Genomic DNA, 24,140 nt, shown 5'->3' with positions numbered 1-24,140 from the left:
TGGCACCGGGGAGGCCATATCTCCAAAGAAAGGCAATGAAGCTGATGAAGGGTCTGGGGCACAAGTCTTATGATGAGTGGCTGAGGGAACCAGGATTGTTTAGTCTGGAGGAGACTCAGAGGACATTACTCCCTGAAAAGAGGTTGCAGCAAGGTGGGGTCGGGCTCTTCTCCCTGGTAATGACTGACAGGATCAAAGGTAATGGCGTTAAGTTGCACCAGGGAAGGTTCAGGCTGGATATTAGGAAAAAATTCTTCTCAGATAGAGTGGAAAGGTATTGAAAAAGGCTGCCCAAGGAAGTCGTGCAGTCACCGCCCCCGGAGGTTTTCAAGAAAAGAGTAGATGTGGCACTGAGGAACATGGTTTAGTGGGTATGGAGATGATGGGTCAACAGTTGGACTAGATGATCTTAGTGGTCTTTTCCAACCTTAATGATTCTATGATTCTATTTCAGCCTCAGTCTACACATTTTTTACATCAATTTCTTCTCCATGAGACACAATCACATTTGTCATTTTAACTGATCCTTTAAATGAGATCAAAATTATTCAACAGTGTGTTATAATTAGTAACGAGCCTCAGGCGTAAGGCAGAAATTGTTTTTAGCATTCATTTTCGTTTTATTAACTGCTGGAGACCTATGATAAATGAGATCATTCAGAATACTGCACAGGATGGTACTGTAGTTTAGTTGAACAATCTGTTATTCCTGCAGCAGAATAACATTGCTGTTTTGTTTTTACAACTCTGGAATCCCTTAGATGATGTGGAGTGCATACATTTGAAGGTTTACATAGCAGCTGCAGGAAGAGGTGCTGAGACCTCTAGCATCTGAGTGTGATCAGTTCTCTTTTTTCCTCTCAAAGCTTCTGACACAGAAAAAGTTACTATCTAAGAGCAAATCCAAAATCTAAACAATGAAAGTGCCAACTCTTTCACCCAGCTGCTAAAAGTATTCTCACCTTTTTAGAGAATAGTAACATTTCACCTAGTGATTGCAGGTCTTCTCCTTTGCTGCAGAGGTATACCAGTACCTTCTGCAGTTTCAAGAGGACTCAATCTGAGGTTGCCCTATTCCTGTTACCATTGGCTCCAACTGAAGAGCAAGAAAGCTCTCCAAATTTTGCTCCAAATTTAGCCAATCTAATCTGCACTCTCTCATGCTTACTTTAATGCATCTGATTAACCTGTTTGCTTAACCTACTATTGCCTACCGTGTTTCTTCTGCAGTCAACTCCTTCCTCTAGGACTGGAATTCTCCCTGCCTCTTTCTGCTCTGGGAATTCCAATCTCAATCCTTACCCAAGACTTGCTTGATAAAAATGTCCCAGAAGCAGCTGCAGATTTTTCTACATTTGCCCCCACAGGAAAAAAAAATCCTCTTTCATAGTCTTTCTCCTTTCAGAGAGCATTGCTACTGGATGTTGACATTCAAATACTGATCAATTGTTCAACCTTCAACTCTAACCAACCTAACTCTTGTTTTCACCTTCTTTTTAATTATATTTTGTGGTGATATTTGAAAGAGCCTTTTTTACACACTTCAACCACTTAATCAATTATAGGATAAATAAGAGATTGTGCTTTATGGAAATGCACTGCATATCAAATGATTGACTCTGCTCCACAACTAGTTTTTCTATGGCCCATCACATCTAGTGCCAACAACAGACTTTAAGTCAAGAGCCTGGCAAATATGAGCGTATGTCACAACTATCTAAACAATACAGAATTTTATTGAGAAATCAAGCAGTGTCAGACCACTTTTCACTTTCTGGTTTAAATTTATTCTTTTGAATTTCTCAATAGATGCCTATGCTTTTTTAGCAGCAAAAGCAAAATAAATAATAAAAAAAGAAATTAATAATAATTCGTGAATTGTGGATAGTTGAGGGAGACAGTAAAGAAAACTGGCTCATTCACTTCTTTGTTACAGCAGATAAATATAATGCAGAATACAGTCTGGTTTCCTTGAAACTCAGTAGGCATGTGATGGTTCATTGAATGAGGGAGTGCACACTTTGAACATTGTGTAAAACATCTAATTAATTTTTCCTTGTTAGTTTCAATATCTATCTATTACACGCCTAGGACAATTGGAGTTCCCAGCAATGAATGAATTTTGAAACTGTGGATTTCTGTCCTTAAGTAATTCTAAATATTTTCTCAATGAAAACTCTTAAGCACATATCAAGTGCTGGTTTTGAACAAACAAAAATATTATTTGATTACAGTGAGTTTTTATATTGCTTAAAGTACTGTTTATTTATTTAGGATGAGCAAAACATTTTGGAAAAGGCCTCTGGAACACTTTTGTCTATGATATAATGCAGAGATGTGGATGAAAATTTTCACTGAGTAATGGTTCTCAAACATCCTTTCTCGTGGACCAATATACAGTAGCAAGGTATCATATGGAGTGCATGTGGCTTAGACAGAAAAGAACTCTGGGAGTATAGCTAGGTCATCCAGTTACTGGATAAGACACAGTAATTCAATGTAGCAGGGCAAATAAGAAGTTAGGCAGAAGATGCCAGAATGTGCTGTCTTCAAAGAACGCTGTGGATAGTGTGACCTGTGTCATTTGTAGGGGAGCTGTTGACTGATTACCTGAGATTTGCAAATCACTGGTATCCTACTGAATGCATTTAGTAATGACTGTTGTCATGTTTGGAAGACAAAAATTAATACTACAGAAGTCTCCAAATCAAAGAGTTCAAATAATGAAACAGTAAATGAGGACACTTGTATATAAAACAACAACAACAACAACAACAACAAATATTTACATATTATTTTGATCTACTGAACACTATTATTGTGTTCAGAACATCTTGTTTCTTTACTAGGTGCTCATAGCTCTGAACAGATAGTTCAAATAAGTGTATAACAAGTATTTTAGTTTTTGAGTAATTTTCTTTGTTCTATTAAATAGATAGCATTTATTGTACAAGAAATAACTGTAGGATTCCACATTTCACAAGTGCAACAATTACGTCAGTCACTATTACCTTTTCTGTCCTGATTTAACTATTAGCATTTCTTTAAAAATGTTCAGTTTTCTAGTAGATGAAGAGTCTCTAAAGTATGGTTACAATTTCCATTATAAAGTTTCCGAGGAAAAGGTCCACCAGGTGGTGCCATTCTCCTAGTAGGACACAGAATTTGGTCCATGAAAGCTCTCAAATTCCTATTCATAGATATTGTTTAATAATCAATATATGTTTGTTCGTCATTATGTCTATGTCCAATGCATTTATGAATAGTATGTTAACTCTTATTTAAAGAGCTATACTTTTCAGAGCATCTGTTTCTCAAGGAAGAGTAGGTGGGAAGAGATGATCCAGAATGCGGCTCAATAGTAAAGCTGTCTGCTGTCATTGTTTACTCAGAAGTTCCTACCTTTTCCTTGCTGAGGAAAAATCCTCATGTTCTGATGTAAAACCTGTATGCAGACAAGGAAGAAAAATGGAAAAAAAAAAAAATACTGCCAAACACTACAACTCAGTCTCCTACTTTTTTCCTTCTGCGTTGCTGTTTAATTTTGTTTACAAAATTACTAGCTAATATACTTGTAATACATATGTATTTAATTTTGATGTGAGCTTAAACTGGATCTATCTGTTAAATTAAAAGCATCACATGCATATTCTTATTGATTTTAAATGATCACTCTAAATTAGCTATAATTCAGAGAAGTATTCTGCACCTATCATTTCATTATCAGTCCTTTATGTACAAGAGTGAACATAAAGTCAGATTTTCATTATAGCAAGAATCATACTTTCTTTTAATCTTCATATTATATGTTAATGTGAATTCATGTGGCATCCAGAAGGGTCAGTAGACCAAATGCACTTTGTGCTGATAGGCATAAACACTGCAGTTGCAGAGAAAGCACAGACAAAACAGACTATACAGTTTGGCACTAATTCTGGACACCTTCCCTTCTGACTATAAGCCAAAGCAGGGCTGAAAGCCACATAGGCAAAATATTGCTCATCTATCCACCTAATGTAGAAGACATATTAGTCTCTGCACAAATGAGCACTAATGAGGATGAACAACCTTGGGACAAAAGCTGCCTCTCATGCTGCATGCACAGGAGGGAGGTGGTGACACTGCAAATATCTGTGCTTGGTTCCTTGTGTATGTACAGTTCAAATGCTCCTCTACTTAATGCAATAAATTTATAGATTGAGGCAAGAAAAAAAAAAAACACCTTTATATAATGCTTGGTTTCAGTTGTTTCACAACTCTGGAAAGTTGTTTAAGCAGAATCCTCTAAGGAACCCAAGTGCCTCCTGTCTCAAAATGACTTTCCCATTTAAACTTGCAGACTCTCACACTTTACTCAGGACAACACTAATGGATTTTGGCAGGACTCGCATTTCGACAAACATCCTCTCTGCCTGATGAATTCTTGGAACACTTCAGCTTTTACTTTCTCTCAGCCAGTTCTCAGTTTATTTGTTATACTACAGATTTTTCCTTAAACTAAATATCCTTTTGGGAGTCAAAAGTAGTTCAGCACATTTCCCTACTTAGACATCCTCTTTTGAATGCATTTATATAGATACAAATAGGGATAGTGGCACGAATATAATAGAGACATATATATGTATGTCTAGTGTTACAGACCTGAGAAATTTAAATATCGTCAAATTTATACATTGTAGGACTTTATACTGTAAGGTAAAGTACTTCAAAAAATAAAAACAATGGTAATAAGAGGCTTTTATATGCTAACTACACACTGTCAGGATGGTACATGGTGAATTACACAACTACTAGTAAACACTTGATAACAGTTTCTCAGGTTCTTTTTAGGCTAATAAATAAATAAAATTGATAATCATTTCAAAGTTGAAATTTAAACAAGGAAAACTAGTAAGAACAATCAGTTGTGCTAGCTCCCAAATATAGAGGGATCAAGAAAGTTCTAGATCATCAAGTTTCAAGAAGTGCCAAGAACAAAATAGCAAGAGTGTACTCCAAATTGTACTAATCTCCTCACATTTCCAATGACCATTTTTGTAATGTTCCATTTTCCAGTGGCTGCACCCACTGAAAAATCAAGTAAAGTTTAGTTCCCTGAGCACAGATTGACCAGAGAGTAAAGACTTTTCCTATGAATGTGTCTGCAGGGAGGACAGGAAGAGCCACTCACAGCTTCCACTGAGCAGATCTCAGAAGAAAGTCTGGTAATGACAGGAAGCTCACTTTGCAAAAGGTAATTTTAATTGGCCAAGTCTGCTGAATCAGACCAGTATTTAATTATTTTTTTTCCAGACCTTTAATTATTTTTTTTAAGCAAAATTACCCTTGAAGTAAGTCTTTTGTCAATATAGGAGGAATGAAAGTTGTAGGATACCTTGACTTGAAACGGTGTGGTCCTTATAATATATTGAATTATACTCTATAACTATGGGAAAACCTTTGTTTTATGTACAAAAACGGACTTGTATCATGCTAATCAGTTCTTTGCAGATTTCCTTAAGTAAGCAAGAGAAAACTCTGTGTTTTATACTAAAAGAGAGCCATTCAACTTACCTATTTTTATATCATCATAGAATCATTTGAGTTGGAAGGGACCTTTAAAAGTCACCTAGTTCAACTCCCCTGCAATGAACAGGGAAATCAATCTACAGCTAGATCAGGTTGCTGAGTCTGATACAGCCTGACCTTGAATGTCTCCAGGGATGGGGCATCCAGCACCGCTCTGGGCAACCTGTTTCATTGCTTCACTACCCTTACCATAATAACCATTTTTCTTACATCCAATCTAAATCTTCCCTCTTTTAATTTGAAAGCAAATCCCCTTATCCTATCACAATAGACTCTGATAAAGACTCTTTCCCCTTCTTCCTTGTAGCCCCCCTTTAGATACTGAAATGTCGCTATCAGGTCTCTCCAGAGCCTTCTCTTCTCCAGGCTGAACAGCCCCAACTCTCAGCCTGTCCTCATAGGGTTGGTGTTCCAACCCTTGGATCATTTTTATGGCCCTCCTCTGGATGCATTCCAACACGTCTGTGTATCTGATGTACTGAGGACTCCACAGCAGGATGCAGTATTCCAGGTGAGGTCTTACCAGCACAGAGTAGAGAGGCAGGATGACCTCTCTTGATCTGCTGGCCACGCTTCTTTAGATGGAGCCCAGGATATGATTGGTCTTCTGGGCTGTGAGGGCACATTGCTGGCTCATGTCTACAGAAAGGCTGATAAGTCTTCTGCCTCTGGCTTGTACTTCACTTCATTTTCACTTTAACTTGCATATATCTGAATTTTGTCAAACTAAAAGTAAATATGAAATGATTATTTACCAAATACCACATATGCTGTGTTCTATTTCTCTGCTTTATTTCTATTCTAAAAAATGTTTTTGTTCCTGAAATCTTGTTGCCAGTTCCTTGGCTTTTTTACATCATTATATTAAAAGTGAAATGCCACTTTATTTTCCTTCATTATTACAAATTTTATTTAAAAATTATTTGGACAAAAATTGTATTCTCAGTTACATATATGTGGCCCCACTAAAGTAACTAATTACCTTTTAATCAGATAAAAAATCCCTTATTCATAGGGAAAGAGCAGGAAATGAAAGAACACTAAATAATAGGCAGACTAACAGAGATAATTTAATAATAAAGACATAACTCAGGCTGAAAGTGAATATTCTCATTCCTCTGATTTTGTGAGTTAACATTCATTTAAGATCAGTGACATGTACATGTTTTGTCAGTCTCATTTAAAAGACAAAGGGAAATTTGTATTTAGTCATAATTACATTTATAAAGACCATGCTGGCTTTCCAGTTTTCAGAATTGCTAATTGTGGAAGGTACAAAATACTCGCAAGAACACAAGGATGAAAAGTCAGTAAAAACACAAAGGAGACCAAAATCCCAAACACTAGAAATATGACCCCCACCACCAGCACCTTACCGTGTTGAGATAAAAGAGTATGTTTTTTTTTTTTTTTTTTTTACCAAGCCACATTACCAGCATAAACTATCTCAGATGGAGACCATGCATCTTTGGTTAAACTACTTTTTATGTCTATAGCAGCTTCTTAATGCTGTCTTATACTGCAGCCAGACAGCGACTGTACGTGATGCTACTGCTGATCCTTTCTCTGCAGGCCTTTGCTAACAGGTTAACCACAGTGCAAATGGCAGGCTCAGCTATGCTGCACCCTGTGATCAAGAGATGTACTACCTTTAGTTTCTCCTTCCATGTGCGGTCATACCTGTATTTATCACCTGCTCTAAGTCAAATCTCACACAGCTAAATTGCCAAAATGTTGGATGTGAGATCTCTGCACCTGAACCCAGTATGGTGTGCTCCAGAGCTTAGCTTAAACAACCTTTAGTAGCAGTTCAAGCCAAGATAGAGATGATTTGCCTCTAAAACAGATCAGAAGTGTTCGTGTGATTCTTTCTTCTTGCTCAGATATGAGGATGGTAACCCAGAAGGATAGCAACATTTTTGAATCACCATAATTCTTTTTGCAGCAATTGCCTGATTATGGCCCTAAAACAAACATTCAAAAATGCAATGAGAAGCAAAACTGCATTGGCTGATCAGAATCCATTAAAATACTGCCTGTTTATGCAAAGTTTACTAAAACATATTTTCAGTAGTTACCATCGTGCACCTGGCTTCACTGTACATTAGGATTAAAAACTTCAAAGCTTTTTGCCAGACATATTGGAACTGTGCATTTTTCCCTAGGCACAGGTGAACTTCTGAGTTGTAATTTTGATAAGATAAAGTCTCGGGAGTCTGAATGCTCGTCTAATTTTTTTTCAGAATATGCTGAGTCTTTAAAATTAAGTTTGAAAATCCATGAGAAGTGATTCTTCCAACTAGGTTTACAATACTCTGCATGCAACTGGGCAGCAAAAAGTGCAAAGGAGTTTTGCTTCTGATTTCTCAGAATCAGAATTTTTTTTCTCAGAATTTTTTGATGCCTCTCTATATTAGAAAGTCAGAGGTGAAGATACATATGAAAATGATCAAATGGAAAATAAAGATGAATAACACAACGTCTCAGAATTTTCAGTGTTGGATTGATTCTAAAAATGCTTTAAAATAATGCTTATTCTTCACTGAATAGTCATTCTTTACCTAATTTTAAATAATATCCAAATACATCATGGTTATTGATAAAATTTCCTTTAATGTGGCTGCATGGATCTTGTCAGGTGATCCCAGCAGCTCTATAACGGTCAAATGATGAAAAAAAAATGGAGATGGCTTTTGTTGTTAGCAATCTAAAATCTAATACTTGCAAGTGATTGTCTATGTATTGTTTTGTTCTTTTTAAAAGCATGAGATTCAAATAGCATTCCCTTGCAACAGAACTCTGTTACTTGCTTTTCAGCTGGATACAACATGGCTAAGCAACAGCTTAGTGGGCATCCTACATATTCACCTATTAACAATTAGTGTAATTCTCTCTCATATCAGATATTTAATGGTAAGTCTGAAAGACTTGCCAAAACAAAGAACAACATACAGGAAGGCACTAAGCCACACATGGATTGTGAAAGTCCATTATCACTCAAGCTAACACAAATAATGACTCAATCATGTTTTAGTTACATTTCTTGATGGTTAGGTAGTAAAGATGTGTTCAAAAGCCCCTCAAGAAATAGCATTCTTGTTCACAAAGTTTGCCATCAAGGTTTAAATTTCTCTTCAGTTCTCAAGTAACTTTCCAAATTCTCGCATCACACATTATGTAGCTTAGTGCGTAGCCATTTTGTGAACATTGCTTTTAAATAAATTAAATCATTGCATACAAAAAATGAAAATAAAGTAGTAATGTGATACATGAGGATGAGCTCTGTTAAAACCCTTGAAACTTGGGCGATTACAGGATAATGCACTGCACAATTTTGATTATTTTTCTTAATTCTGTGTGAGACGAGGCTCTTAAAAGTGGAGAAATAGTACAGGAACTTTTAAATTAAAGTTGTCATTATCTTGAATGCTGTGAAAAATTCAGCAGCACAACTGGGACATGAAGCATGGAACGCAGCACTGAAAACATGATGGTTGAGTTGTTGGTTAAGTAGTCTGCCTTTAAGTTTTTCAATGTCAGATGTAGCTAGTCATGTAATGTATGATCCTACGGTGGAAAAAATCTGTTAGAAAATAAATGTTTCTCACTCTAGAGATCTGCTTCTTGCATTTACTCAAGTGACTGAAAACAGCAGCCTGTATTCCAGCTAGGTGCATTTATTTGATCTGCAAGGCTGGCTACGTAGACGTGATTGAGTGTGCTCACTTATGGCTCTGGCAGCATGAACATAATTGTTAATTAGTTTCCAAGAACAAAATCTTAATTGTTGGAAAGCACAGGTGAGCAGTTTTGTTCATGACAGCATTTGGGTAACATGCATTCAATATGCCTATGCTTTAGATGACATCAAGCACTATGAATGTTTAGTACCATAGATCAGAGCTGCAATAAAAATTAGAATGCTTGAACTTGTTCCATAATTCAGAAACTGTGAACAAACATTTCAAATGTTGCTCACTGTGAAGAAAAATTGAGAAAAGCCATTAGAAAGACAAACTATGGGGAGCCAAAGGAAAACTTTCTTCCATATATACCCCAAGCTGGCAGTACATCTGCTCAGTGCCCACCATCTGGGTGTGCCTAATTAGAGACTACCTGCAATAGGCTTTCAGAGAGCTATTACAGAAACTGCTCCTCAGCAGATGCAGCTTCATTCCCTAAGGGCTGCAAAATAAGGCTGCAAGAACAAGGAGACCACAGTGCGATGGGAATATGGTATCACTTTGTGTGGTGGTTTGGTACGATGAAATGCTTTTGAAAGAGTAAGTATCACTTGCACTCAGAATTTACATGAAATCCAACAGGGAGTGATGATTGCACAGACTAGCTAGTACAAAGCCAGTGAAACAACACACTGAGACCTAATAAACACATACAGATTCAAACTGATACTTCTTATGCATTGCAGTTTAGACTGATTTGTTAAGATCTTTTCTTTCTTTCTTCCTTCCATTCTTTCTTCTCTTCCTTCAATTCTTTCTGTCTTTCTTTCTTTCTCTTCTTTATTTTCTTCCTTCCTATCTTCTTGTCTTTTCCTTTATCTTCCTTCCTCCCTCCCTCCCTCCCTTCCTTCCTTCCTTCCTTCCCTTTTCTCCCCTTTCCTTTCTTTTTTTCCTTCTTTGTTGTTGTTGTTGTTTTCTAAGAAAGGCATTTTCACATTTTAAACTATTATTTTCAGGTTCTAATATCACCTCCATTTCAAATCATATTCAGCTGAAACTTAACACAAAATTTACCTGTTTATTTCCCACACTCCTGACAAAAAAATCTCCTTAAAGATAATTTTCTAAGGTTAAACAAATTACAGTGCAGCATCAGAGGAAAAAAAAATGTTATTTTTTTTTTCCCCTGAAAGTATTACAGTCATTTAACATGGCACTTAGTGCTTTCCACAGAGTGAAACACAACACTCATTTTGGGCTGACACCAGAACTGGACTGCTGAGCAGGTCCTCTGTAAACACCTGGAGGAGCTGTGGCTGTCTGCAGTTTTCTTGGCCAATGAATCTCTCACTTAATATTACTTAAATACTTTGCATTCAAGCATTAGAACTTTACTGTGTAAGAAGTCATCCTAGCACTGTGTAATAAAATCAATTTTGTCAGTGTAAATATTGATGATATTTTTACCTACAACGACAATATTAACAATATTGTTAGGAAATAAAATACATTCCTCCTCCAGTTTAGGACAATTTCAGTTAGAATTCAATGCAGCCTCTCTGTATTATCATCATCTGCCTTTTTCAGGCTCAGTGAGGGTTTCAAGAATAGAAAGGTGATTTGTCAGGTTCTTACTGATAGCTTGATATAACTGTGAATTACTGAAAATCATCGGAGTAAGTAAATCTTTAGATGGCTGGAGATCAGTACCCTGAGCTTTGACAGTGCATCCATCCAACACCAGGAGGGCAATCAGAGCCGAACAACTTGATGACAAGCACAGGAATGCACTACACCAGGAGGGACTTGAGGCACATAGCTGAAGTAGTGAGGGGCTTTGCAAACCACTCTGTTGTACTTTAAAGTGGCCGGAAAAAGGGATGCAGTTCTACAGCTCTTCTGAAGGAAAACAAACTCTACATTTTCTCTGCTGCTATTTGTCATGTCAGAGAGGCTAAAAATACTAGGAAATGTCTACAAAAAAAAAAAAAAATACCCTAGAAATATTTAATATTTATGAACATGTTCACTACGTTTACAAGATCTGCAATGACATACCTCTTGCACACTGACACCTGAGATAAACGTCTGTTCACACTTTTGCTGGGAAATCTACTTGTAAAAACATCTTGAGACCCACAATGCATTGCATGCAATCTCCAAGTCATTCTCGCATATAGAGCACTACTGAGCCTGCAGAGAACTGGAAGTAGCCCTGTTACAAAACAGTTCAGATTGTCAGTATAAGCATTTCAACCATGAAAAAATCTGAAAATGGCTTTGTAATGTTTTTTGACCTTGTGAACACAATCCTAAATAATGTTTGAATTTTGAAAAATACATTACTCACTGAGAAACTGAGGTTCAGCTTAATTACAGATATTTCCAAATATGCGTTGAGTAGCTTCAACAAAAAAATATCAGAAATAATAATTAGAAACGTAAAATGACTTTGTTTTGAAACTTTCATGCTTTCATTTCAAAATGACTAATTCTTTTAGGTCTCTCTAATCTTCCAAGTCAGTGAACTAAGAAAACTCAGTTACTTGTATGGACCAATTTGTATGTCATAAATCTCTCTATTTGCATGACAAATTGAATGAAATATTAAAAGATAGGGAAATAGTTTTTACATACATCTCTCACTCCCAAAGATAGGATTCTGATAACTCTCACTGTTACTTCATAACATGAGCATAACTTTGTGAAACAAAATAATCCAGTGTCAGAGTATGGTCCCCAGATGACAAATGGACAAGAAAGAAAAAGGGAAGTTTTCTTCCCATGTTAAAGATCTTTAACAAAGGGACAAATGGCAAAAGGGATTGTGTTCCACATTATTGTACAAATGCAAAAGAAAGGCAGAGTCAGTGTTTTCTTAAAAAAAAAAAGAAGTATGAAGAAAAGATCTTTAAAGGTCATTAGCCTTTCATATGGCCTACATGTGAAAAAACAACACAGAATGCTGTATATCTCATAACATCTAATTTAAAATTGCACTGTATTAAAGACAAATAAAATACCCTTCAAGACAAAGAGCTCTGACAGGAAATGTGTGATATCCTTATATGATTTCTTTCTTAAATACTACTAGCAAAATTCACCTTAGTATTCTATGCTTAATAAATATGTAATGAATACGGGTCATCTGCTATTCCACATGTATTATGGATAGTTTAGACAATAAGTAGTTGAAAATGAGATGATGCATTCTTTAAATTTGTTTTAAAGATGTATTCTGATGTGTTAGAAATGCATACCATGATTAAGTGTTAACATGCTTTGCAGAACTGTATGATTTGTAGAAATACCTGGGAATTTGTGAAAACCTAACTACTTTACAGTCAGTGGAAAAAAATTCAGAACAGATGTGAACATCAGTAACAATAAAAGTCCATGAGAACTCATGAAACCAGTGAAAAATATGGTCGTTTTTTCAACTGTACTTTCAGTATTGCTACATGCAGTCACAAAATTCTTACTAGTGGAAGAATCCCATTCCTCCTAAAAATACAGAGAGCTTTCTCAGAAATCTTAATTCAGGAATAAGGATTTATTTTTGCTTTCCATGGGTAGACCAAAAAAAAAAAAAAAAAAGGTGTATTTACTAATGTACACAGGTGACATTGTATTTCTTGTGTATTTGGAGAAACAAAATGCAGAACCACAGAAAGAAAAAAAAGTAATGCAGTCCTGGAAGCTCTGGCTAGTTTCCATCTCTCATATTGCAGTAGTAATTCATTGTCAAAAGAGAGTACAAACTCTGGAATGAGAGACTGGGGAGAAAAACAGCCATGGAGAAGAGTAAGGTTTTGAGTTGCCTGCATTCATAAATCTATCCAAGAGTTTGAGTTTATCTATTTCTGCATGTGAGAATACAGCTGCAGTTCTGTAACTCTGATGTTGTTTTACACAAAAAAGTGAAATCCTGACACCTTCTCTTTAGAATAAAATATTTTAAAATTTCCATGAAAGAACTATTAATTCACCACAGTAGACTTTCAGTAGATAATATTTGGTGTTCTGCAAATTGGAACTCAGTGTCAGACCCTTCACCTACTTAAATGCAAAAATACAGGGTTGCTCAGTTAGCAGGAACCTCATTTTTTTCAAATGTTAGAAAGAAAATGCATATTGAAGTATCAAACAGTTAAGATTAAATTTTATTTCTCTAGCTTGGATGAGACAGAATGCAGCACAGATGTGCATATATTACAGATTAGATGTATGAAGCATGCCAGTGGTTTATATTCTTGATGATGAAAATGTAAGGATCTCTATCAGAAAAAACAGTAACAGTTAAAATTTGTGACAGGGATTAATCACTTGATAGCATAACATGTGCAGGGAAAGGACAGAGTGTGTGTGAGACTTTGTGCCAGTCACATGGAAGGATTGTCACACTCTTGTGCATACATCTTCCTTTTACTGTCTGCATTGAGACAGATGTGGCTGCAATATTGTAAACTTAAGGGCACATCAGCTTTAGGTTATGCTGAAAACCTCACCTGAATTTGTGAATTTCTTTCTTAACATCAGAGTGCTTAAAATGTAATGGTGAAACACATCTCTCAGAAGGTCTACGTGATGTTTTCACTTCACAGGTACATGGTCACCGTGAGTACAGTATTTCAGCAGTTCTGGTAAAGAGACCATACATACTCCCAAATGTTTGTCTTTCCCTGTTACTGCTACAGTGTGGACAAGCAAATCTTTCTTATAACAACGTATAAAACAATTATTCTTTGAGAATTCTGAGGCATCATTCCACTGAGTAAGTTAACATCTTACCAACACCAATGACTATAATATATCCTTCTCATGTCAGCCAAGTCATACACAGCTCTACAAGTACCTTCCAAATATTTCACGTGTAATCTAGATTTAGAAGGAAATTCATTGAAAAAATAGTATTTCCTTAATTAAAATACCTGAACTTTTAAAAAAAGAGTAAAATCAGACACTGATGACAAATTAAGTTCTTTTCAAAGTCTAAAGGATTTCTGCTGTCTCAGTATGCTCTTTTGTTTTGCAGCAAGGCTGCAGGATTCTTCTTAATTTTAATTTTAAGCTCTTATAGCTTATTATGGGTTTCTTTTATACCTCTGTTTTATTGCAGTGCATTATGTTTTTTTAAACTTCAGAGAAAATAAAATAACATACAAATGAATTTTGGCCACACATACATAGAAAAATACAAGTATTTTAATATTTGTATGACATGGCTATGACCCAGAAAATTATAGCTAAGAGTGATATACAATGCTTAGCTCTATACTTCATGCTGTTGAAATCATCAACATAGAAATTCCTCATTCTTAACACATAGAAATTTGAACCTTTTACTTGTTAGATCTATTCTGAGTCTGCACTGGGATTTTTTCCCCTCGTATGCATTTTTCTCTCTATTTTGATGATCAAAATCACATGTCTCTGGAGCCCAGATAAAAAGCAATACTGAAGTTGTTACCTCTGGCCAAAAAAAAAAAAAAAAAAGAATGAATGAAAAAAAGGAAAGAAAGAGAGAGAGAGAAAGAGAGAGAGAGAAAGAGAGAGAGAGAAAGAGAGAGAGAGAAAGAGAGAGAAAGAGAGAGAGAGAAAGAGAGAGAGAGAGAAAGAGAGAGAGAGAGAAAGAGAGAGAGAGAGAAAGAGAGAGAGAGAGAAAGAGAGAGAGAGAAAGAGAGAGAGAAAAGAAGAAAAGAAGAAAAGAAGAAAAGAAGAAAAGAAGAAAGGAAAGGAGTAAAAACAGATGAAGGGAGAAAAAAAATGGAAGTGGTAAAGACAGACCACGCTTTTCTCACAGTATTTGGCTGTTGTCCAGGCTGAAATGCAATTCACCTGTCTTCAACTGTAGAAAGGATTCTGTTCTAGAAATCTGCCCCCCTCAGTACAACATCTAAACATTTCTTGAACACTTCCAGGGATGGTGACTCAACCACCTCCCTGGGCAGCCTTTTCCAGTGCCTGATCACTGTTTTGGAGAAGAAATTTTTCCTACTATCCAAACTGAATCTTCACTGGTGCTGCTTGAGGCCATTCACTCTAGTCCTATTGCTAGTTATGTGGGAGAAGAGGCTGACACCCACCTCAACATAACCTCCTTTCAGGGAGTTGTAGATAGAGAGCCACAAGATCTCCCCTAAGCCTCCTCTTCTCCAGACTGAACAATCCCAGCTCCCTCAGCCTCTCCTCATAAGGCCTGTGCTCCAGACCCCTCACCAGCTTCATCACCCTTTTCTGGACATGCTACAGGGCTTCAATGTCTTTCTTGTAGTGAGAGGCCCACATTGTAACACAGTACTCAAGGTGTGAACTTGTCAGCCTTTCTAATTTAGGCCTGAGAGTAAGACAGTGAAAAGCCATGCAAAGGACTGTTAAAAATGCTATCAAGTGGATTTTAATAAGCCATTCACATTCCTCCTCACATAGATAAAGAAAGACAACACAGTTAAGACATTAACTCACTGAACTAATCATGCTTGGACCTTTTAATGATCGTTAAATCTTTAGCCTGGTTTCAGCTGTGAGCTGCTTCCCAACTTTTTATTCTATATTTTCCCTATTCTTCAAATTTATTTGTTTCCCATCTCCTTCCCAAACATATAAAAAAAGAGTTTTTTCCAAGGTGAATTCCCCTCAGGCCCTTTGTACGTGTACTCTCATTTGTGCTGTATCGGTTCTGGAAACATCGATGCATTAAGAAGCAAGCTTTGAAATTAATATTCCCTCTGTACATTAAATTCTGTGATCATGTATGCTGGCAGCATTTAATATCTCTTTCAGTTTTCACCATTTTAAAGAATACACCTATAAAGTAGAGAAGTAACTTTACATGATACATTTATACACAACAGCTACAGCACAGAGATACTAAGGACATGAATCATAAAATGAGCCATAGCAAAATGCAATAAACCCAGATATAGCTTTTTTCTACCTGGTGTTGCTTAGATGCCTAACAAAACAATCTGTATAAAAGACCTTGTTTGTGAAACGTTGCTGTAGCCTGTAAGAAACACCAATGAGAAAAGTTGTATCCTAGATTACATCTTTCTCAGAAATTATTTACTGTGGAAATCCAGTTTTGAACTTGCTTATCTGTTAATGGCTTAAGACAACCTAATTCTGACAAAATGGAGAAGCAGGTGATGTTCCCTCCTGAATGCCCAGCAGAAGCCAATCTTCTGTTTTATGGTGGTTGAAGGCTTATCTCCTGCTTCTTAAGTGAATGCTCAGACCATTACTCTCTTGAAGGAGGAAGCTGATCTGTTTTATATAGGATCATTAAATATTCATCAGGCCAAAAAGAGGGAGAAGTGAGAAAGATTAAGAAAGGCTCTCTGGCCTGGTGGTTAAAACATTAGAAGGTGGTATCCAAATCTTCCCATTTAAAAAAAAAAAAAAAAAAAAAAAAAAAAGAGGAAAGGATTAAAGCTGCATCTACAGCATATTGGGTAAGTTTTCTACCTACCTTACTGCAGTCAAAGACAGATGACCTCTCCTCCAGCCAAATTTTGCATGGAATATATCGCTGAACTCTGAAAATGTCACCGTCTGGCTTCCAAAGAGGAATTAAGTATAACTACTTTATGAATTGTGACAGTGCTTAAGCATTAATTGGCATCTGGCTGCTCAGCAGAGTAAAGTTCAGACAGTTCTGTGCACAAGCAGATTGCAGGAAGGCTTAGGTGACATTTCAGGAACCCATGGAACAATTTCATAGATTTTTTTTCAGGTTTAGGCAGGTACTAAGAAACTACACTTGGAATCAGTGAAATAAATCCATGTGGACATATAACCCTTCGTGGCATACCCCAGATCACCTACTGCCACAGTGTGGAATTTGAACTGCATCTGATCTGGCTGAGATCCAGAAATCCTGCTCCAACTGCCTGGCCAAATTTCCAAAACATATTGGTTCACATCTCTAATGCATACCAGCAAATTTTAGCACTGTGCTGTTTTAGGCTTGGTGGTTGTTTCAGGGTACATTTGGATCTGACAGACAGGATGTCTCAGGAGTGGAAGCAAGCAAGCTACGCACTCAGAGAGGCACAGAGGGTTACAAATTTTATTCAGTACACATGCACTGGCATCTATTCCAGATAATCTCAGTTAGTAGTGAGCATGAGACTCCTTAAGCAAAATGCAACATTACTTACCAACTCTTGAGAGATGGGCAAAAGGCCGAATAGGAGGAAGGGAAGAAACATGCCATAGTGGATTCGGCAGGAAGTGTCAGCAGGGTGTCCCCTGCTTCAAAGTTCACTTTCTCTCTCTGGAATCCACCACAGCCTCCCTCCTGCTTTTATTCTCTCCATGGTCTGCAGGGTATTTTCCACTTGTACGTCGCATCTGCGTGGCCAGTGCATGATGCAGACCCCAAGTGGAACACCTGCTTGCAGAAAACAAATTTGCAAAACAAGATAAACTAACAACGTCAGCTTCCTACCAAAACAAGATAAGTGGCTCTAGCTGCAAATGCTGTTTTCATCAAAACTGTCATGTGGCCCGTGGTTCTAGTCATGCAGCTATCCGGTTATGCTCTCTGTCAGAAAGCTTTGTTCCAATTCAGAATCATTCTTCAGCCAAGATCTTTGGGTCCCTGACACAGTGGTAAAGCTCATTTTTTTAATTGCTATTTGGGAGCCTGCCTAGGATTTTCAAAATAATGTATATGTCCAGCACTTAGAGAAACAAAGAAAAAAAAAACAAAAAAAACCCAACAAGTTGCCAATGAAACTTTTTCATTGACGTAATACCTTTACAAATCTTGTGTGAGAAAGTGCTGGTAAAATATATTCATTAATGAGATCTTACTATCAAATCCAAGAACTCTACAGCTGATAAGAGCAGTACAGACATGATGCGCATTGTGCATGCAAGTCAGTAAACACTCAAACCATAAAACACATTTGCATCTTGGGCAGGGAGGCTCATGCTGGCCTTAATGTAGCCAGTCTGGGTAAGAGTAACAATGGATATGAACCATCAGGACATCTATGCAAGGCAGCAGTTGACTTAGTGTCCTGAAGTTCCTTGCAACATGCAACCATAAAGTTTACCCTATCAAGACCCCTTGTGTTCCCCAAAGTAAGTTGATAAAGGCAGCTAAAATACAAAGCATCCAGACTGCAGTATAGATATTACTGAACCTTCACAACTTCAGCCCAGCAGTAGATCAGTAGGATGTGCTCGTGCAGCTCTCATTCCGTATCTTTCCTTTAAATGAGCAGTTCAGATACCTCGTCTTGCTGTGCAGTGGCCCAAAGTAAGTACTTCTGTTTTACTACTTACCAGTTAAATTACCAGATTCATATGGATTTAGGAATTTAAGAAGCCGATGTCTTGCTATCATCTTTTGATTCAGGCAAGTAGTCCAACATCTTGCCACCTTTTAGGTCATTTATGAAATAATTTCTTCATGAATATAAGAGAATTTACTTTTGTTTGTTATAAAGAAAAGCTGAAAAGGAAATTCATTTATTTCCATTGTAGCAATTCTAACACTCCAGTGTCTTAATCTGGGTTGTGGCAAATAAAAGCAGTAATTTACGTACATTCAGGCACTCCTCCTCCATAAATGTAAAAGTTCCCCTCCTTATTCCTTCTGCAGTACCGCAAACAAAATTACCAAACACAGTTCTTCAATGTATCACATTAAATCTCTTTTTTTTCTTTGCAATTAGTGGAAGTTGGCTTTTTTGTTTGCTTTTTTTTTTTTTTTCTCGTTGATCTTTTGAAGGCACATGGGATCATCGGCTGTTTGAACTGTGAGGTGCTATGTCCCACTGGATTATGCTCAGTGATTAATACTGTGTAAGCATTTAAAACTTGTGAATGTGATTCGTTCAGAATCACATGCAAGAATTATGAAAGAACCGCAGGACTATCAAACATCTGCTAAAAACAGTCTGACGTTGTTTGGCTTGGAATTCAGGGATGAGGTGAGATGGAGTGGAAGCAGAAAAAAAAAGTAGATGAATTTGGAGTTACTGAACCAGAGAAGAAGCAAGTGGGGCTGATAATTTGAGCATCTGTGTCTCTATCATGTCTTGCAAGACTATAAATTACAATCTTGAGCATATGAACCTTCAGACATATTTCTCATCTGAATTCTCTCAAAACTGTGGAAAATATTCATTACTGTTGTCCTGTTGCTAAAAGGTCAGCAGAAATAAAAGGGGCTCAGAGGCAAGCAGTGGAAGTAATTGAGACAAGAAAAGTTTTCCACTTGGAATTTTAAAGATTTCATCTGTTTAAGGTAGGGTATGATAGAGATGTATACTATAGTTAGGACTGTATCAAAAATAAATAAACTATTTTTATCATCTTTTGTCTTCCAATGTCAGAAATGTTAAAAATAGAAAATGGAAATATTTTGTAGAATTACATGATCAATTTAGAGAGTATACAGTCACTAGAACTAACAAAATGGGTATGAGAGAAGTATCTGACATGCATGTAAACCCTAGTAACAGCCCTTTTAAACAGAGTTAAAAAATAAAAATGTCGTGTCTGGATACAGCCTCCTCCCATAAAGACAATGACAGGATAATCTGCATAAATATTTGTTTAACATTCTTCTAGATTCTAGCTCTCTGGTCATTTACAGAGGCAGGATGGTAATAGGTTTCTAATTTGAACTTCCGATGGTCAAACAGTGTAGAAAACCTAGCCACATAAAAATGTTATGTTTCAAATAAATAAGGATACTACTTTAGAATAGAACAAATTGTAAAACTGATGCACAGTTTACTAACAGGAATAAACGTAAATGGAGTATAATAGAATAACAGAATGGCTTAGGTCAGAAAGGACTTCAAAGATAGCTAGTTTCAATGCCCCTGTCATGGGCAGGATTGTCACTCACCAGATGAGGCTGTCCAGGACCTGATCTAATGCCACTGAATGGGGATGGGGCACCTACAGCTTCTCTGGGCAGCCTGTGCCAGTGCCTCACTGCCCTCTGAGTAAAAAATGCCTTCTTAATACCTAACCTAAATCTCCTCTCTTTTAGTTTGAAACCATTCCCCCTTGTCCTCTCACTACCAGACCATGTAAGAAGTTGGTCTCCCTCCTACATATAAGATTCCCTCAAGAACTAGAAGACCACAATGTGGTCACCCCAAAGTCCTCTCTTCTCCAGGATGAACAACCCACCTCCTTCAATTTTTCATCATAAGAGAGGTACTCCAGGTCTTTGATCACATTTGTGGCCCTCTTCTGGAGCTGGTCTAACAGCTCCACATCCTTCTTGTGGTGGGGGCCCCAGACCTTGATGCATTATTTCAGATAATGCCAAGGAGAGGAATTTTGCTCCCCCGATCCCCGTCTGGAGTTTTAGGGATATGAGAGGCATTGGAAACTGGGAAGCCTGGCTGCCAGTGAGGACTAAGGCAATGAACTTGTTGAGCTCCTCTGCCTGCTCCATGTCTGATGTTGCCAGATCTCCCTTCTCATTTATCAGGGGGAGTACACTCACCTTGGCCTGCGTCTTCTGATCAGTGTATGTGTAGAACACCTTATTGTTATTTTTCACATCCCTCCCAAAGTTTAGTTCCATCTGTGCCTTGGCTTTCTTGAACTCATCTTTGTATGTCTGGGCAGTATCCATGAATATGAATGATATAATAGCAGAGATACTCTTCAACTCTAGATTTCCTGACCTGGTTACTATGTGATTGACAACTGTGATTATCCTTCTAAGAATCTCTATCCTCAAAACATCATTCCATCTTCAATGGGATGACAACTAGTCAAGAGTTTACTTTCAGGGAAAATCAGTTGTGAACATCCACGTACTAAGATCAAAGTGGTCAGTTGAAATTACACCTCTGGGAGTATCTGCAAATGCTTTCTCAACCAAAGATGCGTGCATATTGGTGTGGCAGGCAATCCTTGAAGGATGTCCCTTTGTCTACTTCATGTTTCCCTGATCCTTCAAAACAGTTCCATAGGAATACTCATACCATGATTGCCTTTTTTTTTAATTAATTGATACCCTTTAAACTTCTTATAAAAAATAAAAGGATGGTCCTTTAGATTGTTAGCAGAACCAGTATCAGTCTCTTTAGGAGTACCATTCTGAATCAAATCTAAAATGGTGTTAAAGGTGCTACATTCCTCTCCCATAGCTCCTGTGAAATGTAATCTGTACACTCTGTAAAGTTTTTCTTCTTCCTCAGCTATCATTCTTTATGTTCACACCTGTCTGAAATCTGTAGCTCATTTGTTTCCACCCTTCTCTCTAACCCTCAATGATTTCACTTTTACTGATAGCTTCTGTGTAAAAGGCACCCAAACACAATTGGCAAGTAAGGCTGTATAGACAGTGGAATATTTTTTAATTAGAATTTTTTCTGGTAGTTTTACTTTTTTGTTTCTTCCTGTTTCATTCCAGAAAAAAAAAAAAAAAAAGTATTAGCACACACCAGAAAGTAATATTGACATTGCTGAGTTACTGGCAAAGAAGAAAGTTTGCTTCATTTCCATTGATCTTCTTCCTACTTATTTAGAACCTGTTTAGTTGCAGTGGCAACCTACCTTGTCATGGCAAAGAAAACAAGAAACATGCAAACCAGTGGATTTTCAGCTCCAGAGAAGGTTGCCTGGCCTACAGATTGCTTGCTAACAAGCAAGAGCGTGCTCCTTGCTTGGCTTCCTGGGTTGGAATAAATAATGCTTCTCTAGTAATTTGGAAGCTACTTGTTTAATGACGACTCACAAAATGAACACCTGTTTTTTCAGAAAATGTTTTAACAGAACTGTATGTCTTTATCTTTCAATTCTACAGAAGGTTATAAAAAAAAAAAGACTCCTCTGGAAAGGTTACAACCAGCTCTGTTGAGATACATGTCAATTAGAGGTTGGAGGGACATTAAGTTCATGTAAGACCTGTAATAATCCTTTAATCAGGAAAAACGTTAGGTGTATGGGATAGACATGGTGTTAGATTGCCTATCTATGCTATTCCTTATTACAGCTGAGAAGTGGTAAGTATCTAGGGTTCTTAATGTCCAGAGACAGATACACTTACTTAATTGGACAATATGCCATTTAAAAATACTCCATCATCTGCTGTTCCTCATTCTGCAGTACTTTTATACCCCTGTTTTCAAAGGATCTTTTTTTTTCCTAAGCTTTCATTTTCATCTGCAGTATTTTTGCTGTAGACATTAAATCTTACAGAATTCTTCAAACAGAGAATAATCTGTCATTCACAGAATATTTGCAATTTACATTTTTTTCTCATTGTTCTAGTAAAGCCAGATTGTCATGAACACTCCTCTTATCACTCTGGGCCTTTCTAGGATTACATCTAATTTGCCACATGGAGTTATTTCTGCACACAGAATTAAAGCCCTTAATCTTGTTTGGTTTAGTGGTTCCCATTTGCTTAGCGAGCTTGGAGACTATTTTGCCTTCTGTTTTGTCCTACTCTAGGACTGATGATGACTTGATTGAGTCTCACAATCCACCAGTGACTGACTTCTTAGGCCAGTTATCTTAGTATAGAATATAATTAACGTCTGCTTTAATTATTTTGACTTAACATTAGTATTATATACTAAAATGGAGGAGAAGAACACTAGATTTACATATGATCCTGTCTGCATAAAATATTCTAAAAATCCATTTTAAATCTGGCTTGTTCACATTACTTGTAGTTTCTTTGTAAGAAGATGGCTAGGACATGATTGCTTGTCACGAATGAAGACTTACCTTACACCAGTGAAGTTTTGCTTTTTTTCTTCTGTGAAAAAATTATAAATACAATTGAACTAATAAGAAAAAAGTTCAGTCTTTAAAGAAAAATGATGTTCCTAGACATGCAGGCAGCAACTTGAAAAGCAGCTTTTATAAAACATATTTAAGGTTTACAGTCACTCAGTGGATAAGAAAAGTAATGCTTTTAAAATAGCTTTAATGTTTAAAACCACTTGGTGGCCAAAAGAACAGGTCTTGCTGAAAAGATATTTAAAATTTAGAGCCATTCTGTGGTACAGAAAAAGCAACTTCTTGTTAATTTTTAACATTTACAGTTGATCAGTGGCTACTAAAACAACAATCAATACAACATGTTTTATGTTTAGACATTCTGTGTGCCTGTCTAGAAACAATTCCTGCATTTCTCAATGCTACACTGAAACGCCTTTCCTTCAGCAATAGTGTCACTGACAAAAATTAACTCATAATCCTAACAACACTAATGCAATATATTCTAAACCCAGAGAGGATTATGCAAACCACAATGCAGTACCAATAATTACTGAGCTTCTCAATGTATATTAAAAGAACTAACATGATTCAGCATCATAAAAATAACCAACACACACATTCAGAGCAAAACCAAATAGCTCAATTTTAATAATAATAAAAGTATTGGCTGGGTAACCTGTCTACATCAAAAGACTTGGCTGTGATGGAGTGTTATTTACTTATGATCCTAAACTGGAGCAAAATCACAATGTGGATAGCAATGTAGTGTTTTTATCTGTTGGGAAATTAGTTTTTCATTTTTTCCATACCTAGTTCAAACCAATAAAGTATAACTGGATATACATGAAGTGAGACTCAAATGCTTCACATGAATTTGGCACTGATACTGATATTTTGGACCTATGAAACACGCATGCAGAAAAAAATTATTTAACGCCTCACTCATAACAGCAAAAGCTTCTTATACATTTTGCTGTGTGCATGCCTGTAGGGTCATATCCTATATAACTCTCCTTCTACAAAGTTCTCCTGGCTAAAAATATTTGCCAAGTTTCTCTGTTTTGCTGACAAATTCCAACAGCCGGAGTGTGTGAAATAAAACTCACAGACAATACTACTACAGTCAAAATCCTTTACCTTGATTCCCTGAATTATTTTTTCTCCCTT

At 36.8% G+C, this 24,140-nt stretch overlaps 1 protein-coding gene across 2 annotated transcripts in view; it reads right to left on the bottom strand.

The window, feature by feature from the left end:
- CDH12 (cadherin 12) overlaps positions 1-24,140 on the bottom strand; it is a 252,015-nt gene that overhangs the window by 118,995 nt on the left and 108,880 nt on the right. The window contains exon 1 of one of the 2 annotated variants that reach the window (XM_021386976.1): positions 17,414-17,559. The exons of the other annotated variant lie outside the window; for it this stretch is intronic. The gene's annotated coding sequence lies outside the window, so the exon portion shown is untranslated. Of the gene's footprint in view, positions 1-17,413; positions 17,560-24,140 lie in introns of those variants that run through there. 2 annotated transcript variants of the gene reach the window in all.

The sequence above is a fragment of the Numida meleagris genome, chromosome 2, assembly GCF_002078875.1.
Source record: "Numida meleagris isolate 19003 breed g44 Domestic line chromosome 2, NumMel1.0, whole genome shotgun sequence".
NCBI classification, from domain to species: Eukaryota; Metazoa; Chordata; class Aves; order Galliformes; family Numididae; genus Numida; species Numida meleagris.
The sequence above is the reverse complement of the archived record's forward strand: the minus strand, read 5'-3'. Positions and strand labels throughout refer to the sequence as shown.